The 20109-nt window shown below is 35.7% G+C and overlaps 1 protein-coding gene and 1 long non-coding RNA gene across 2 annotated transcripts in view; both read left to right on the forward strand.

The window, feature by feature from the left end:
* LOC105322036 (uncharacterized) overlaps nucleotides 1-20109 on the forward strand; it is a 68656-nt gene that overhangs the window by 7863 nt on the left and 40684 nt on the right. The gene's annotated exons all lie outside the window — the stretch shown is intronic.
* On the forward strand, nucleotides 6559-16811 carry LOC136271963 (uncharacterized). The gene is made up of 2 exons (XR_010709888.1): nucleotides 6559-7767; nucleotides 16515-16811. It is a non-coding gene; the product is annotated as an uncharacterized lncRNA (long non-coding RNA).

A 20109-nucleotide genomic window follows, 5' to 3' on the forward strand; every position in this document is an offset into this window, starting at 1 on the left:
TATTCGTATACGATAATATTTGAATCCAAAGCCGCTATTTTTAAGTAACGGTTATTAGGGATACATGTATTAATTATGACTTGCCCCGCGTTTCACGTTTTTTACTTGCAATGCATCTACAAACGAAAATACCAAACAACCTTCGGCAGCAATTTATAAATAATTTATTACATACTAGTACACAATATTAAAGAGATAATTAAATAAATTGTGCTTTATAATTGTACTCGCTATCTTCCGTGGAAATAATGGCATGGAAAAAATGTTGTTCAATGTTCATCAAAAACGATGTAGCCTTAGCAATCGAAAATAATTAACAAACTGTATATTGATAGATTGACACATTAACAAACATTCAGACCCGCAATGTATTTTTTGCAAATTCTATAAAATGTAGACTCAATAAGTTAATTTTTCCGTTTGGGGTATTTTGAATCACATGTGTACGCTATGTGTACATGTACATATAGATTAATAGCCATATAGATAAACACTTTCAGTGTTGAATTTTTAAAAGATATTTTGTACATGCAAAGCAATGCAATGCAAGGGCTATTAAATTCGAACAATGTACATACGATATGGATCGAACTGATACTGGTTCTGCTTGTTCTACAAACAGCGAATGAAATGCGAAGTATTAGGGTGTTATTTTTTAAACAAATAAGTATTGCTCTCTTAAAACCTTGCATTACTAAACAAAGTATTTCATCGGAATCATTATTAGTTACCTTAGCTGCATATATGTAGCTCTCCTTCTGGAAAAATTGAGTACCATCCGAAATTTTTCATAGCAAAAGCTTTCCAAAAAGCTTGCCTGACTACCCAAATTTATTCAATGAAGGCATGCATGTATCAATTAGACTATCTTATAAGAAATGAAATTTAATTTTCGCTGCGGATCATAAATTATTAAACTGAACGTGCAGAGTTTAGAAGCAATTTCAATCTTTTTCTTCGATCGAGTGCATGTACCTGTATATCACTGGAAATTAAATCATTTCATTATTTTAAATCATTTTAGGAATGTACATGTATCGAATAATCTCAAACAGCCAAATTGAAAATTGAATTTGTTATATATTAGATGCAAAATCAAAGACATTTTGTTATTTCTAACCATATAGGAAAGGATATTCAAACACGTACATGTAGCATCGTTATTTGAAAGTGTGTGTGTGTGGGGGGGGGGGGGGGGGGGGGGTTTAGGTGGGCAGCTTCTTTAAAAAAAAAATCTTGACAAGGAATTTAAAAAATGGGGAATTTTGAAAATCCTAATCCGTAGGTGGGAGGGGGTATTTACATTTTAACTTCAATTTAATTCAATTAGAATTACTTTATTTTTTGGTTCCATTTATTACATGCTCCGACAAAAGTGAAAGATCCATGATATCTCTATTTATTATATGACCAGTTAAGAAAATAGAGTGGGTAAGACCATCTACACATCATGTGCTCTGGCCTAACTTGGACTCGCCCGCTAATCGGCGAGCCAAAATTATGAATGAGACGTATTATGGCGCGAAGTCTTTCTTTACCATTCACGCAACAGCTGAGATCTCAGATAGATCCATCGGCATAGATCCACTGGGAGGGTGTCAACTAATAACTACATATATTATACTTTGGATTGAATGTTTTAGAAGAAATCTATCGAATTAACATACACACTTAATTGACTAGCAATTGTTAGATGTACATTTACATTTGTACACGCGAGTGAAACCCTTTTCCAGATGAATGAAATCGCCCAATTGATCGAAAATCGGGTCACACGTACCCCACTTCGGCGAATTACTTGTACGTACGTAGCCCCTCCAGTAAATATTCCAATTATATGAATTTATATTTGTTTTAATTAATCCAAACTGATGATTCTTTGTTAATGATGATAATATCACCGTGCAAAATTCACTGTTTAATTATAACTTTATTTTGGACTTTACTTTAAAATTCAACATCTGTTTCGTAATATTTTCTCACAGTTTATTTCTTACAAAGTTACTTATTTATTTAGTGATTGACACTTTTCGGACTCTATATGTGATTTCAAAGAGACAGAGTGCCATGTCTCAAGGACTGTTAATCTCTTAAAACAACATTGTGCAATTATCAGTTTTTCATGTCTTGGACATCAAAGACTCATTGAGTTTATTTAATTATTTTATATCTGTGAACCTTTCACTCAGCTTACTTATGGCATCACCTGTCAATTTATACTCATTGTTCAGTTTCTTATAAATAATTATGTACAATTGTCAATCGACAGTCTGGAATACGGCGGCCAGCCTCGGCCACGTCCGACTCACCCAGAGTCTTGAGTCCGGAGGCCACTACTGGCCATATCCGACTTGTTTGTAAAATGTCTGTCTGTTAAATTGTTATAATGTTGCCATCGTTGAATCTCGTCCAATAAATACGGAATATTTCATCACTTGGTTTATTTCTCTGGAACTGTATACTGGTGGACCTTCGGGAATACGGCAAACTTACTCTTCGTTTTTACTTTACGGCCCACAGCGCGCCACAACCTTATACCTTATACCCTCGACGCCAACATTCCCTCACCCCGTCCGTACTGCACACGACCGATGCAGATCCAGAAAAATTCCCTAGCACCGTGCAAATCTACGCGGTCACAATTGGTGGATGAATCCTAAGCGTAACAACAACGCCCGGGGCTGCTGCATATATTTTGCAGTAGTCAGATCCTGGACCTCTTCAGCCAGCGAGTTCCCCCATTGAACATCGACTCAACGTAACAACGATGGACAACAAAAGGTTCCAGCCACCATGAACTATGCAGAAAGTTTTCTCTGTTCATCACCAGGAAACAACGGTCAACTGTAGAAACTTCAGCTGTCCTCAGACGTCCGTCACCGGTGTATGAAAATCAAAGAACAGAGGAAGAAATGTGATATTCTATTCAAAACACGAGGACGTGTTTTCCCCGGAGCGGTGGGAAACTATCACCGTGCAAAATTCACTGTTTAATTATAACTTTATTTTGGACTTTACTTTAAAATTCAACATCTGTTTCGTAATATTTTCTCACAGTTTATTTCTTACAAAGTTACTTATTTATTTAGTGATTGACACTTTTCGGACTCTATATGTGATTTCAAAGAGACAGAGTGCCATGTCTCAAGGACTGTTAATCTCTTAAAACAACATTGTGCAATTATCAGTTTTTCATGTCTTGGACATCAAAGACTCATTGAGTTTATTTAATTATTTTATATCTGTGAACCTTTCACTCAGCTTACTTATGGCATCACCTGTCAATTTATACTCATTGTTCAGTTTCTTATAAATAATTATGTACAATTGTCAATCGACAGTCTGGAATACGGCGGCCAGCCTCGGCCACGTCCGACTCACCCAGAGTCTTGAGTCCGGAGGCCACTACTGGCCATATCCGACTTGTTTGTAAAATGTCTGTCTGTTAAATTGTTATAATGTTGCCATCGTTGAATCTCGTCCAATAAATACGGAATATTTCATCACTTGGTTTATTTCTCTGGAACTGTATACTGGTGGACCTTCGGGAATACGGCAAACTTACTCTTCGTTTTTACTTTACGGCCCACAGCGCGCCACAACCTTATACCTTATACCCTCGACGCCAACATTCCCTCACCCCGTCCGTACTGCACACGACCGATGCAGATCCAGAAAAATTCCCTAGCACCGTGCAAATCTACGCGGTCACAATAATCCAACACCAACTATTACTTACATTGTACTACTTAGACAATGTGTATCATCTTGCGATGACACCTTCCTCTTTTTTTTTGACCTTTCAAATATGGCAATCTATTTTTAAATCAGGATTACACACGTGCAATGTGAAATGCCCTTTTAATTGAACACTCTTGCTCATTGTGCTTATTACATCCCATATAACGTTTTCATCAATTATGAATATAAATGTTGACACATTAAAGATGCATCCTCAGGCAATTATTAATTCAAGCTTGTGGGTCCCCCCCCCCCACTTTTTCTCACAGCAACTAATTTTTTTAAAATTTGCTTATAAAAAATTGAATTATCAAGGATGTAAAAAATTTATATAACAATAAGGAAATTAGGATTGAAATTGGGAGTTTTTTTTTTTTTTTTGCTTGTCAAGATTTTTTGGATGAGTCTGCCCCCCCCCCCCCCACTTTCAAAAAGGATGCTACGTGCCTGCATAAAGATAACAACATTCAAGGGCCTTCCGTTATTTTCAAGCCATGATAAACATGATAAAAAGGACTCTCAAAATAAGAAAATAGACGCAAAGTAAACTGCATTCATGGCATATGTTCACATTGTATGATGTGTCTCAAAATTCCTATTTTGGACTCGTCCACTATAACTACGAAAAAATTAATGAATGAGACATCCTGATTCTGGCGCGGAGTCTTGTAAATGAAATTTCCATTGATCTGAATGGATTTTTCCGTGAGGGTCGGGGTACTAGGTATAAAAACAAATTTAATCGTTCAAAGTTTTGAATTGTTAACAACGATATATCAGATCGAATGTTTTAGAGCGATTTATAAATCCAAAATACAGTCATTTTTAATCTGTTGACGCGTGAGCATATGTATTAAGTAGGCGGGCATCCCTACACCCTATTAATTGAAGACAAATGAAATCGCGTCCAGCAGAACTCCCTGGCATTTTAGTGTTTGTTATTATAAATTTATGATTTTGTTTGTTAATAACAATTCAACATCAATTATTAATTAACAATGTACACTCTAGTACGCTTATACACAGTTTTGTTGCGATGACCCCCCCTCCCCGGACATTATACCTATTGTTAAATCAGGATTACACACGTGCTTGCATGTGCAGAAGACAATCTGGAACTTAACTGATAACTATATCATCTCTTTGGAGATTTATTTCTCCGTAAGCAAATACGTGTAGTAACTGATACATGCAATTGTGAAAACCATAGAGGAATGCATAATCTGCGCATAATAACTAACTGCTTGATGCAATATTTCTTTTTTCCAACATGTTTTAAGTCAATGATAATATGAAAATATATGCTTGACTTCATATCGGAAATTACTCATTTTCTTTATTCCCCTTTTCAATAAACAAAACAAACCAACAGACCAAATTGATCCAGATAAATAAATTATCAAAAATAAACCTAAAAAACAAAGTACACTTTCATCCCTCACCCACAATATTGCCTTTTCGATATTTGTCATCGTGGTAGATCCGTGTAACAATCTATTAAGTAGGTGCTTGCACGACATAGAACCGGCCCTTGCTGATCAACGTTTTCATTAACACATATAAAGGAAAAAAAAATATTTAGATTTTTTCTTGGATTTATTTTGATGTAAATAAAAAAGAGAAGAAATTAGTTCTATAATATATATGCGATGTAAATCTTTTTTCCACGCAATATTTCGTATAAAACAACGAAGAGTAGTATCTTGAAACTTCATTCAAAATTTGATTAGACCTTTAAATTGTAAAATGCTAACATTGAAAATTGTGCCCGATTTCTTTTTTTTTAAGATAAAACTTTTTTTAAAAAACTGATTCTTTGAGACAAAATAAATAAACATAATCAGTTTGATATTCTCTAAGTGCAGTTCTGTAGCTCTTAGTCTGAAAAAGAATCGGATGGACGACCTAGGACCCAGATCGTCCATCCAAATTTCTTGAATATTGCCATTTCTTTCGTACGCGGACGCATGTTGGCCGAATACTCACCAAGACTAAATGGTTCGTATTTTAAGTTTTAACTGCGTTTAAAGGTAATATTGGAATTCCGATAATTTTGAAAATGATTAATTAAATAAAAATGGTTAAAATTACCGTCAAATTACCGGCATCGGCCTTCCCCATGCGCGAATCAAGAAGAGTAGGGTGAGGGTTCCAGACCCCACCCCAACCCCCGCAAAATTTCTTTCCATTACATGTACAATATAAAATTACAAAAATATGCCTCGGACATCCCCAGGCAAACTCAAATAATTGTCAGACACTCAACCCCCACCCCAGGAAAATTTTTCTTATCTGCGCATGCCCCCTCCCCCCCCCCCCCCCCCCTCAAAAAACAAAATTATTCTTCAGAACCCCCTGTAAAATTTCCAGGATCTCCGCATACATTCTAAAAGATTCATTGGCCCTTGCTTTCGATAAAAAATGCGAGTAAAATGTTTGGTCTTTTTACGTCCATACCGGGCATACCCACTGTGTGTTTATAATCGTCGTCCATATTCTGTGTATATTGAGTCAATTATGATGATTCGATAAGTTTCTCAAAATAAAATGCACATGCAAAAAAACAACATGCGGCGAATCAAACTTCAGACAACTTTTAAAGATCTGTATTTGCTTATATACATGTACTTTGTTTCTTTTACACAGTGTTTATACATCTAATATTGCACCATGGTCAGGTATCAATTTTTATATTACGTCACAAGTATGACGCAGCTACGACGGAAGACCTAATCGTTGCTTGCAACGAGCTCGTCTCTAGTTAGGGTCTTCCGTTTTCAACGGAAGACCCTCTTGTTATTCTTCGGTTTCTTTTTATTAGGGTCTTCCGTTTTCAACGGAAGACCCTCTTGTTATTCTTCGGTTTCTTTTTATTATTAGGGTCTTCCGTTTTCAACGGAAGACCCTCTTGTTATTCTATTGTTAGGGTCTTCCGTTTTCAACGGAAGACCCTCTTGTTATTCTATTGTTTTTTTTTATTATTATTATTCTTCTTGTTTTTCCTTCTGACTTCTTTTTTGCTTTATATCTCAAAAACTATTCAACCGATTTGCAAGAAATTTTCAGAGATTATGTTAAATAGTTGTCCCTTGAAGATTTTAAACTTTCAGTCATTAAGTCACTTCCGTTTTTTAGTTACGTCATTTTTAAAAATTTCAAAAAGTGATTTTGTCCAGGACTTTTCTCGTAAACGGTTGTTTATAAAGACTTGAAATTCTCTGTGATTGTAAATCTGCGGATTTACTTATGGCAAATTTACAAAAAAAAATATTTTGTAACTTCCGGTCGAAACCGGAAGTGATTCTAATTTTTCGGAATTTTCATTTTTTTGAGCGAATAATAAAATTATATGCATGTTGTAGAGTTTGCAAAGCTAAATGCAAAACTAAAATTCGTTTTCAAATCGGATGATGCATTTCAGAGATATCGGGGTTTAAAAATTGATCTTTCCGGAAATTTTGATTCCGTGTTTTTGGTTTTAAAAATAGTGCATATTTCACACTGAAAGTAATTTCTACTGAAAACAATTCGTACTGATAATTAAACTATATATAAAACACAAAATTATATGCATATTGTAGAGTTTGCAAAGCTTAATACAAAACTGAAATTCTTTTTCAAATCGGATGATGCATTGCAGAGATATCGGGGTTTAAATATTGATTTTTCCGGAAATTTTGATTCCGTGTTCTTGGTTTAAAAAATAGTGTAAAATTCACACTGAAAGTAACTCCTGCTGAAAACAATTCGTGCAGGTCATAAAACCGGACTCTGTTTTTTAATAGTTAATTAAAGTGTTTATCGATACAATTTAGTTATTTCGATCGATAATTACGTTGTTAGTTTTTATTAGTCTTATTAGTTTTAATCGAAATAATCATCGTACGATTCCCCATTTCAACTCGCCATGTTTTGACTGCGAACAAACAGCTGATAGCGGTGTGTCTACATTTTAAAAAAAAGCAAGGCCTGCAAGACGTCGATAGTGGAAATTTCAGCTCAACTAACGTATGACAGATTATAAAGGTATGTTTCAATACAGGATATGTCGTATTTACTTTTTCTTTTCAGAGTATTTGCACTTAGTCTTTTCAATCTAATCCGAGATTCCTCTGACTCTAACCTCCGCTTTTGAAGTACGTCACAATATAAAAGCGGGCGTTAGAGTCAGCGGAATCTCGGAATATTATCTGTCCAGTGTATTTTCACGGTAGCTGCAGAACTGTAGCTCTCCGGGAAAAAATAATGACAGACCGGAGAGCTACAGGGCCACCCATTGAAAAAATTGTACATGTATATTTATTGCGCAGAAAAACGTGCGCTAGTTTTGGACTGATTTACCTTATTTATACGCAAATTCTGTGAAAACAATTAGTACCATTAAATTCTTCATGCAATTTACTACTGATATCGCCTCTTTATTTGCCTCAGACTTTCTCCGAAACACGCTACCGACCTCGGGAAATCAAGTATGTTGAATTTACATCGAGATCGAGAGTCGCCATTTTTACATGTAAACAAAGTGGACCACATGAATTTACGGGACTGGTGATGGTGTTTAAAAGACTATCCGAGGCAAGTGAAGAAAGGATATCAGTAGTAAATTGCATGAAGAATTTAAAATTAAAAGCGGTGGGAGTCCTAAGGTACACAAGAATAGAATGTTGTAATTAGAGTGCATGTATGCATGATGATAACTTTACCCAAATATTTAAATATAGCAGATCTTTACAATATCGCCTTCACTGAATTTATAAATTAAAAAACTCAGGCTTGTGTTTAATTAAATAAATATATTTGACAAAGTAAATATTCAATCTAATTAAAATTAGACCTTTTGTCTCGCTCTCTATATGGTTATTGCTTGTGTAACAGGCATGTAAAACAGAGTGCGAGATGAAAAGTCTCAAATTTCATATTATATCAAGCTCAGAATTTAGGTCAATGTTCCATGATATCTATTAAACAGTCTTCTCAAGATATAAGTATTTCACAGAATCATTGTAATTTGAGAGATTAGATTATCTTTTATACATATTGATTCATTTTAGGTAAGCTTTACATGCATATCACATCTACATAGTATGTAAATAATTTTTACTGCATGTGCCTCAGATCTCTCTCTGTCTTTCTCTCTCTCTCTCTCTCTCTTTTAATCTTGGCAAAGACTCATGAAACTGTCAGAGGGCATCTTAATTTTATGACAAAAATATCTCGATCTTGTAAAAGAAATCCAAAGTGCATTGAATTTTAAAATGAGCATGTATTATTAATCCCTCATTTTTATGCGCATTATACATAGTATTGTTTTTAAAACATGTAATTCATAAGAAAAAAAAACCCTCGCTAAATTTATTCGCAATAAACCCCAGTAGAATTGACAAAACATGGTATACACGTAGCAGAAGTTTATACTTTGACACTGTTTGGATTGGTAATATTCCTTTGTAGTTTATGAATTGAAATATTGCTGTCGCTTTTCAAGTAAAACAAACTCTCTCGCTCACTCCTGCTCTCGCTCTCTCTCAATCTGATATGTCTATACCCAAGAAATTATTTTAATGTTATGATATTATGACTTGATATGCACATTTTTGTTTTTGTACTGGCTAAATGTTAATGTCATATATTTGGATATGTCATATGTCACCGAGGGGAAAGGGCACTATAGAATAAGGGGAATTAACTTGTATAGGCCCAACCCAAGAGACAGGGGGTCAGCCTAGTCAATAGGCTTAAATTGACCTCTAAGTCGAATATGCATAGAGCTATAACTCGAAGGCAGGTTTCACAATTTATTGATCAAGTGATTTTAATTAACTTATAAAATATCAACAATAATCAAATAAAATAAAGTCAAAATAGAACAGGATAAAAATAATTATTTCTTAAAAAGCCAAATGAGTCAGGTTTGAATTTAGCTCAATGTTGCTTAGTCTACTGACGGACTGGTGGACAGTCAACTAGATAGTCAGTGTGAAGACATAAGCAACATGAGATAGTGGCCGAAAGTGTCTGACTGCATTGAATAAATTTCTAACTGTATTTATATTCTAAAAGATAATTAATAAAAGTGTGGTACATTACTCATGATAATTACTCAAAAAGCTTAAGAACAACTCGGAACAATTACATATAGACTACCGGTAATTGGGGATAATTAGCAGAGCAGACTGACTCTAGCTAATTACTTGTCATTTGGCATGAGTAAACTCTTAAACATATTTACACAAAATAACACACCATGACATATTCCCCCCTGCTCGAAAATGTTTGTCCTCAAACATAATATTTACAAGTGATAGTATATACAATAGTATAGTCTAGCTGAAAAAAATTTCAGTATGCAATACAAAAAAAAAAAAAATAGTACTACATGGCATACGAAATATTGGTTAATAGTACCTTTTGAAAGAAATTCATGGCATGAAAGAGATAAACAATTGTTACTTAAGTCTAAAATAATGTAGATATAAGAAATAGTATGCGTGCACTCATACCATTCCTTGGATCTACTTTGTACTATAAACAAAAGTTTGGTTCAAAAGAGTTAAATAAAATGAAAGCAGATGAATTTCTTTACAAATGGTCAGGAAGGATTAAAATTACATCACACAGATATCAAAACATGACATAATATTGGAAGTTCCACATTGACATGAATTTTGAGAACTACTGAGGGATGTCCAGTTCTTCACAATATTCACTCTTCAAATCCTCCAGGAGAAATGTAACAAGGCCAAATGGTACATCATTGAATGGAACCCACTTTGGTGGCACATAAGGATTTGCAAAACTCATTAAATACTGGGGTTCACTGTGTCGGCTGAATTGTACTTCGTGAATTTTGTGTCCTGTGACCATTTGCCAAAGCTCGCGGTTCCGTTCGGGTATCTTGAGGCGTTGATTACGAAGATGTTGGATGTCATTTTGTAGTATTTCTTCATCAAGTTGTTTGGACACGGATGAAATAAATTTACAAGCATGGGAACTGGCTGATGTAAGTGGTTTCCATTTGGGATCCGAGGAACCAGTCTGAACCAGAAAGTAGGCTCGTCCGTTCATCATGCGTATGGCCCGTAATTCTTCTTTACAGTTGAATGTCGTTCCACTTAAAACGTTAACAGAACTTGTCTGGGAATTATTGCTTTGGGATGACTTTTCTTCCTGGGGCTGTGGGTCTTGTTTGTTGAAGAACTTGTGTTTGGTCTGATGCAGAGGTCTCTTTCTCTTCTTTCCGCTCATGGTTCTGTCTGCATGAAATTGGCGTACTAAATGAGAAGGAATTTTGCATGGAAAATGCCATTCTGTATTTCCAGTCGAGAACTTAACTTTGTAGTAGAGTGTTCCATTTCCTCTGTTAGACGCTAAGAGCCGGTCAATCATGTCCTCCTTGAATGGTGTGCAGGAGCCTCGTTTGCAGTCTCTGCATGAAGGTCTGGTATCAGCAATAGGTGGATTTCTAGGTTGATTTAAGTGGTTGTTGCGTTGAATTTGTTGATCTGGTTGTGTCTTCTGACTTTGTTTCTGTGGTCTCCAATTGCTTTGCTGTTGGTTGGGTCTCTGTGGCTGCCTACTGTGTTGCTGTAAAGGCTGATTGTGCTGTAGGGGTTGATTTTGTTGCAGCTGATTCCTTTGCTGTGGCTGCTGATTCTGTTGTTGAGGAGGCTGATTATGTTGGTGTGGCTGCTGATTATGTTGCTGTGGCCGCTTATTCTGTCGTCTGTTCTGTCTTGGTGGTCTATTTTGCACTCTTGGTGGGTTGTTTGCTTGACTGGGTACTGCTGGTGCATTCTGTCTTGCTGGCTGAACAGTAGGTCTGCCTATGTTCTGGTCAAGTTGATCAGGATCCAGTTGAGCGTCGTCATTAGCATGTTCTGGAGGAGGGTTAGTCGGCCTGGTGAGAGGATCATGGTATGGTTTTAAACGATGGGCACTTACCAGTGACTTTACCTCTTTGTTGTTTGCACAATTCCTGATTTTGTATGTGTGATTTTGTCTGTTGACCATGGTGATGTAATATGGACCAACCCACTGGCGGTGTAGTTTTGGAGCGTTACCCACTGGAACTTTTGTGCAATATAACCAAACACGTTGAGTTGGGAAGAAGTCTGGTTCCTTAGCTGTCTGATCATATCGTTGTTTATTTCTTTCTTGGGCTAGTTTAATATTCTCGGAAGCAATCTTTCGTGTTCTTTCTAAATTTTGTAAAATTCGTCCAAGGAATATCTTTTGGTCCTGAGCCAAGTGTTCTTTTGGGACTAAGGAGGAATCAATAGGGAGGCACATCTCTCTTCCATAGAGCATGAAGTATGGTGAGAAATCAGTTGACTGAGTTGCAGGAGTTGCTCGGTATGCCATAAGGATCCCTGGGAGTAGAAGATCATCCCAGTCATCTTGCTGTCCTTTAGCATAGCAGCGTATAGCTTGGAGAATGACGGAGTTCATCCTTTCAACAGATCCATTGGTTTGCGGATGATAGGAGCTCGTTAAATGCCTTGTTATTTGGAACATCTCTGAGAGTGCCTTTACAAGATTGGAGACAAAATTCCTTCCGCGATCTGATATAAGTGTTCTTGGTGCTCCGTACCTAGTTATTATCTCCTTGTATAAAACTCTTGCAACTTCACTGGCTTCTTGAGTTCGCAATGGAAATGCTTCGCACCATTTGGAATAACTGTCCACAACCAGAAGAATATGCTTGTGTTTGTTAGGAGTTGTTGGAAGTCCACTTAAAATGTCCATATGCCACCTTCCAAATATATCATCACTTATTTGGGGCTTCAGAGGTGGACGCTTAGCACCATAATTGCGTTTACTTTGTTGACAAGTTTCGCAAGTCTGAACATAGCGTTTTATATCATCATACATTGAGGGCCAGAAGTATTTATTGCGTAGTGCAGCATATGTTCTTTCAAATCCTTGATGACCACCACCAAGAATACAGTCGTGGTATGATCGCAGTACGTCATCACGCAGAATTCTTGGAACTGCAACTTGTTTCACTAAACGTTCTTGTTTTGGGACCTTCTTGCATCGTTTTGAGTAGAAATGTTTCAAGATCCCATCTTCAAGTTCGAAGTTGTAGGATTCAGCCACGATAGTTCTGGCAATCGCTGGATCATTGGGAAGTTCTTGGTTTAGTTTGTACTCATAGATTCCTTGAAAGTCAGGGCACTGTTGTTGCAAATTTGTCATGTTCTGTAAAATAAGTTCTGGAGACGGCCTATCTTGTAAACTGGCAATTACATGTTCTTCTTCTTCCCCTGGATAGACTAGAACAGTTTCTGTGTGTTCCTTGTGATTGACATAGTAAAGATGTTCTCCGAGGTCAGGTGAATCTGTAGGTGTAGAATTGTCATGCTGTTGTCTGGATAAGCAGTCAGCTGGATTTTTGCTTCCATCACGGTGAATAATCTTGAAGTTGTAACCTTGAAGAAGAAGGCTCCATCTTCCAAGACGACCTTGACAATCTCTGATCTTCTGTAGATATTTCACAGACACATTGTCAGTAAACACAGTGAATTCCTGGTTTGCCAAATAATGTTTGAAGTGCTGGATTCCCTCAACAAGAGCCAAAGCTTCTTTGTCTGTTATATGCCATTTTAATTCAGCACCATGAAGGGATCTACCTCCATAAGCGATTGCATGTTCGCGTCCATTCTGAATTTGACTGAGCACATATCCCATGGAGTATTCAGAGGCATCTGTTGAGAGAATAAATGGCTTGTCGAAGTCTGGAAAAGCAAGGATTGGAGCAGTAACGAGTGCATTTTTCAAGGTGTCATATGCTTTCTGACAACTTAAAGTCCATTGAAACTTCACATTCTTCTTTAGTAGGGATGTTAATGGAGAAGCGATTTGGGCAAAGTCTTTGACGAATTTTCTGTAATAATTTGCCATGCCAAGGAAACTCTTCACTTGTTTGGTGTTTTGCGGAACTGGGAAAGTTTTCACTTTTTCTGTATTTTCTGGATTTACCCTTACTCCATGTTTTGAAATAATATGTCCTAAATATTTGACTTCTTTCTTTGCGAAGATGCACTTGGATGGATGTAATTTAAGATTTGCACTACGTAAGCTTGAAAACACTAGATGAAGATGTTGTAAGTGTTCCTGAAAGTTCTTTGAGAATATTAGCACATCATCAATGTACACAAGAGCAACTTTGAAATTCAGATTCCGGAGCACCTTTGTCATCAGGCATTGGAAGGTCATTGGTGAGTTCATCATTCCAAAGGCCAGTCTATTAAATTCATACACTCCTTTGTGGGTAATGAAAGCACTCTTGTGTTTTGTAGCAGGGTCCAAAGGCACTTGCCAGAATCCAGAACGTAGGTCAAGTGTTGAGTAAATTTCTGGCTTGGCATCAGCTAAAGTGTCAAGAATATCCGACATGTGAGGAATCGTGAAGGACATAGGCTCTGTGATTCTGTTCAATGCACGAAAGTCAACACAGAAACGATATTCGTTGTTTCGCTTCTTAACTAGCACTACAGGACTATGAAATGGTGAAGTGGATTCTTCAATGATGCCATGTGCTTCCATTTCATCAAGTTGTCGTTCTAACTCGGCTCGCATCTGTGGAGACTGGCGATAAGGCGCAGAACTGACCACTTTATCACCTTTTGTATGGATAGTGTGATAGTGCATGTTTGTTTTCCCGAGTTCTGACAGGTCCTTTGCAAAAATGTTTCTGTTTTGTGCTAGAAACTTACAAAGTTGTTGTCGCTGAACACTGTCCAAATCACAAGAGTCTAACTCAATTCCTATGTCAGACAAGATGCTCTCATAGTCTTCATCAAACTGTTTATTGTTTTCTGAGAGACTAAACAGAAAGGCTGGTTCCTGCTGTTGAAGACAATGAACATCCTCAAAATTTACAGGTTGTGCGGCAGCGATTTGAAGGTTACATTTTAAATAGACAGGAAGGTTGGTTGGATTTAAGACTCTGTAGATGCCGATTTGGTTATCATCTAGGTAGGTGACTGTTCTTCCTCCAGCTACAGAGAATTTTGATTGAAGAGTGTGACTAGGTTCTAAAATCACAGTTGCTCCAGGTGAGTAGTTTGGAATCTTGACAGGCAGAATTGTTTCTGAATGAGGTTCGAGAATGATGTGATTGACGGTCTCGGCCATTGTAGTAAATGTTCTTTGGTCACGAATGGTGGAGACAGTTACATGATCAGCACTTCCAGATTCACTAATGTAGTTGAGATTTTTCCCTGGAAGTGGAATTGTTAATGTCATATTTTCAAAATCAGTTCTAATTTTGTTTTCTTGCAGGAAATCAAGTCCAAATATCACTTTCGAATGTAGGGTTTCAAACACTCTGAATTTTTGCTTCACTGTAATGTGTCCAAAAGTTACTTCCAGCATAATTTCTCCAAGAACAGGATGGACTTCTCCACAGACACCAACAGCACTAGTTATGGAGGATTCTTGTATTTCTCCATTATATTGTAATTGCTGTAATTGGTGTTGACTTATACAGCTAATGGAAGCTCCACTGTCAACCAAGCACTTGATGGGTGTATTCTGTAGTTTGGCTTCGACAAAGTTCCTTTCCATGGCTGCAGTGAACTGTAATTCTGGTGTCCCTTGGGTCATGCAGGAAAGTTGAGAACATCTCCTCTTCTGACATAACCATCCCTGGGAAACCTTTCTTCGTCCCATGACTGACTTCAAGTTTAGAGCTAGTCTGAAACTATAAGAGAGTAGTCAGTATCATGGAAGCCGAGTGGGACTGAAATTTGCACTTCATTTACATTTCTCCATAAGCAATTATCATAGAAGTCAGAGACGAAATGAACTTGAATTATCTACACAGTGTACATTTTTTATTTCTCATACAATTGAAATTGGAAAAATATCAACAAAGTTGTACTTATCTTTCAGTAGTGTAGCTCCTGTTTGGATAGGTCTGGCTCTATTTCATCTCCATCATGGAAGTATCTTTATACACTAAAACTATCCTGTCTATTGACTATGCCTTCTAGCTATAGCATAAAGCAACTATGCATACCCGGATTCTCCACCACATCTGTCACCGAGGGGAAAGGGCACTATAGAATAAGGGGAATTAACTTGTATAGGCCCAACCCAAGAGACAGGGGGTCAGCCTAGTCAATAGGCTTAAATTGACCTCTAAGTCGAATATGCATAGAGCTATAACTCGAAGGCAGGTTTCACAATTTATTGATCAAGTGATTTTAATTAACTTATAAAATATCAACAATAATCAAATAAAATAAAGTCAAAATAGAACAGGATAAAAATAATTATTTCTTAAAAAGCCAAATGAGTCAGGTTTGAATTTAGCTCAATGTTGCTTAGTCTACTGACGGACTGGTGGACAGTCAACTAGATAGTCAGTGTGAAGACATAAGCAACATGAGATAGTGGCCGAAAGTGTCTGACTGCATTGAATAAATTTCTAACTGTATTTATATTCTAAAAGATAATTAATAAAAGTGTGGTACATTACTCATGATAATTACTCAAAAAGCTTAAGAACAACTCGGAACAATTACATATAGACTACCGGTAATTGGGGATAATTAGCAGAGCAGACTGACTCTAGCTAATTACTTGTCATTTGGCATGAGTAAACTCTTAAACATATTTACACAAAATAACACACCATGACACATACTTATAACACTGCATGGTCAGTGTATTTTTTCCAAAAATATTATGTATATGTTAATGTAAACACAGCTATTACAAGTACATGTATGTTAACACAGCTAATTTATTTTTTTTTATTTCAGCTTAAAGCAGACTCTTGTTACCACATGGCTTTTACCTGTTGATTCTTGTGGTTTCAGCTCTTGAGGTTAACCTGTCACCTCTACCCACATGCATATTCCTTGTGTTCTACAGACTATCTACCGGTAATTCAAATTAAATCGGATAATGCATGAACAATAATGGAACTTTAAGAAAGCATCATGTCCTATTGTGGTTTGTTCATGTTTGATAAGAAATTATGAAAAACAAAATTAAGGCTGTTTAAAGAAATATAATTGTTGTGAAAATTTGTTTTTCAATAAAAGTATGCAATTATGTTTCCTTCATTTTTTATTTTATAAAGATATTTAGATGTGTTTACATAGTTGAAAAATCACCCAAACTCTTTCCAATTTTCTCCATAAGATTACATGTAGGATATGTAAATGTACATTTGATTTTTGAATAACACCAGCAATGATAATTACTTTTGAAATGAGCAAGAAACAATCTATTTTCATCCTTTTAAGGTATATATGCATAAAAAAAGTAGAAAAAAACATGTCAAATTTGAACATTTTTAATGGAATTCTCCGCCGCCTCCAGCTACCCGGGTGTGTTTGAATTTAATTTTATATAAGGCAGATGTTGAACTTGTTGATCTTACTGTTTTATCATGGTTAAAAAGAGACTAGAAACCAGAATAGATTAGATATTTAATAAATATGATTGTTAACTTACTTTTTTTCATGGAAAAAAGAAATCACATGCAGGAATACTTGTCTATTTAATTATTAAAATGCTACAAATCATTCAAGAAACATAAAAAGATCAAATTTTAGTATCATTGATGATTGTTTTCAAATATGTGTGAGAAATGACTCATAGAAATTGCCACAAGTTTCAGAAAATTAGGTAAAAGATTTCAAACCATGACTTTTTATGAAAATCAAAAGATAGGGGGTGGGTATACATGTAAGGGCATTTCTAAGTTATGTGATGCTTTTATCAAGATTATATCATGTAGATGTATGTTGTATTGAATAAGGTTTCTTATTAAAGGTGGTTGAACAACAATTGACCTCTAAAAGGTCAGGTAAAGATGTTTTACTAAGGAGAACCCTGTAAATCTGTGTTGAGTAAAAGAAATTGGAAATGGTGGGTTCACTTAAATGGCCATATGTTTATTAAACCTCAATGGAATTGTCAATATGTGGTATACTTTTTTCTCAGAATTGCATTAGCTTTCTTATTCTAAGACAAAGACATCTGTTCATAAAATGTACTAAGTTAAAGGTAGCAAGGGACCATTCGGATAAAGTACCCGTTAATATTTTTGTAAAATTAAGGTACATCACTACACCTAGACTTATACTTTTTAAGACACTACTTCACAAGATGGCGATTTAAATGTTTTGTTGAACTCTTAATATCGTTTGATTGGGTTGTATACCGTCATAGCTTAATGGTTAAAGTATTGGGTTTCTAAAGTGTTTGAGTTTTAGTCCGCCTGGAGCTTTTGTTACTGTTTATTGAATTAAATTTTTGAAAATGTAATTGTTCATCCAAATTTGCATATTTTTTGCCTATTTGACTTAAACACTTCTTATCAATTATGATATCTATCATAATCAAGTAATTTTCTGCTGATTTGAGAAAATATTTCAAGGTGTTTTGAGCCACCTTAAGAGATGCTGCACAATTGAAGGCTTATGAGTGTTGCTAAGATTCATAAAATGAATTTTAATGATCATCATTAGAGGGATCTCCCTTGTTGGAATTGGTATGCAATATGAAAACCCCTAATGTTTAATACGTACATGCGAATTGAATGGTGAAACTTGCGGCTAAGACTGTTGTGTTGACTTTACACTGTGAAATTGCAGGTTACAAATGGGAGGTTATATAACTCGAAATTTATGTGGATGGGACATTATATACCTATTCACTGGGTATGAGGATGATAGCAAGTTTATTGTCCTCCAAGACAGCCACTATTTCATGGGGCGAAGCCAAGTGAAATAGTTGCTGTTGAGGGGGACAATAAACTGTCTGTCATCCTCACACAACACAACAGTCTTAGTCTGTCTTTCTGTCAGTAAATAGCTATAGATATCTTAATTATTATCCTGAAGAAAACTTTATTTGTTGGCGATGCAGAATTTCTTGATGATAAACAAATTAGAATTATCGGACTTTGAATTTAATGCTGTGATCGGATTATACCAGAGGTGTTCCGAGTTTAAAAAAGGGAAATTGTATGCTGCTGGTGAATACTTTCGTTGACTATTCACTATGGACAGATAGCATAGAAACTATTTCACAGTTAGATGGAATAGCATGTTTATTCATTGTAATTTTACATAGGAAATATTCACAGAAATATAATAAACTTTACATTGCTAAGTTTCTGACATTTGATGGTGCAACAAGCACAGTTTGGAAGGTCAAAGGTGACATCTTTTGTATCTGACTCCTTTTCGGCTTTATAACTCAAAAAGTTTATAACCGATTGAGATGAAACTTTGAGAGATTATGTGCAACTATTATGCCTCTAAGATCCTAAAGTTTCTTTGAAAACGACCTTTCCGTTTTTACGTTACGTCATTTAAACAAAAAATTTTAGAAAATCATTTTGTCCGCAGCGTTTCTAAAAACGCTTTAAGATAGAGGCTTGAAATTTTCAATGGTTATGATTTTGTCGTTTTACCTCTGTAATAAGGCTCAAAATGAAAATCTGTCACTTCCGGTCAAAACCGGAAGTGAATCAAATTTTTCGAAAAATTGAATTTTTTGATCAAGTCAAAAATGAATATCTGTTTTGTAGAGCTTATTCAGCTTAATCTAACACTGAAAGCCGTTTTAAAATCGGACGATGCATTAGAGATATTGGGGTTTAAAAATTGATATTTCCAGAAATTTTGATTCCGCGTCCTTGGTTTAAAAAATAGCGTAATGTTCAAAGTAAAATTAACTTGTACAAAAAAAACTTGTTAAGTCGTACTTGAAATTAGTAAGGTTTTTGTTAAGTCGCACTTAAAATCATTCGGATTATGTTAAGTCGTACCAGGAATAATTCGATTTTTTTCATCTTTTTATTTTAGTTACTCTTGTTATTGGTTTAAGAGCTCTGCTTCTTACATGAACTTCCAGCTTTACTTCCGACATTAACGGAAGACCCACTCGTTGCTTTGCAACGAGCTTTGCTCTAGTTTTTTTAATTATTATTATTCTTCTTGTTTTTTCTTCTGACTTCTTTTTTGCTTTATATCTCAAAAACTATTCAACCAATTTGCAAGAAATTTTCAGGGATTATATTAAATACTTGTCCCTTGAAGCTTTTAAACTTTCAGTCATTAAGTCACTTCCGTTTTCTAGTTACGTCATTTTAAAAATTTTCAAAAAGTGATTTTGTCCAGGACTTTTCTCCTAAACGGTTGTTTATAAAGACTTGAAATTTTCTGTGATTGTAAATCTGCGGATTTACTTATGGCATTTTTACAAAAAAAAAATTTGGTCACTTCCGGTAGAAACCGGAAGTGATTTTAATTTTTCGAAAAATTGATTTTTTTGATCGAATCAAAAACGAATATGTGTTTTGTAGAGCATTTTAAGTTGAACCTAACACTGAAAACC

Source organism: Magallana gigas, chromosome 1 (assembly GCF_963853765.1).
Source record: "Magallana gigas chromosome 1, xbMagGiga1.1, whole genome shotgun sequence".
Taxonomy (NCBI): domain Eukaryota; kingdom Metazoa; phylum Mollusca; class Bivalvia; order Ostreida; family Ostreidae; genus Magallana; species Magallana gigas.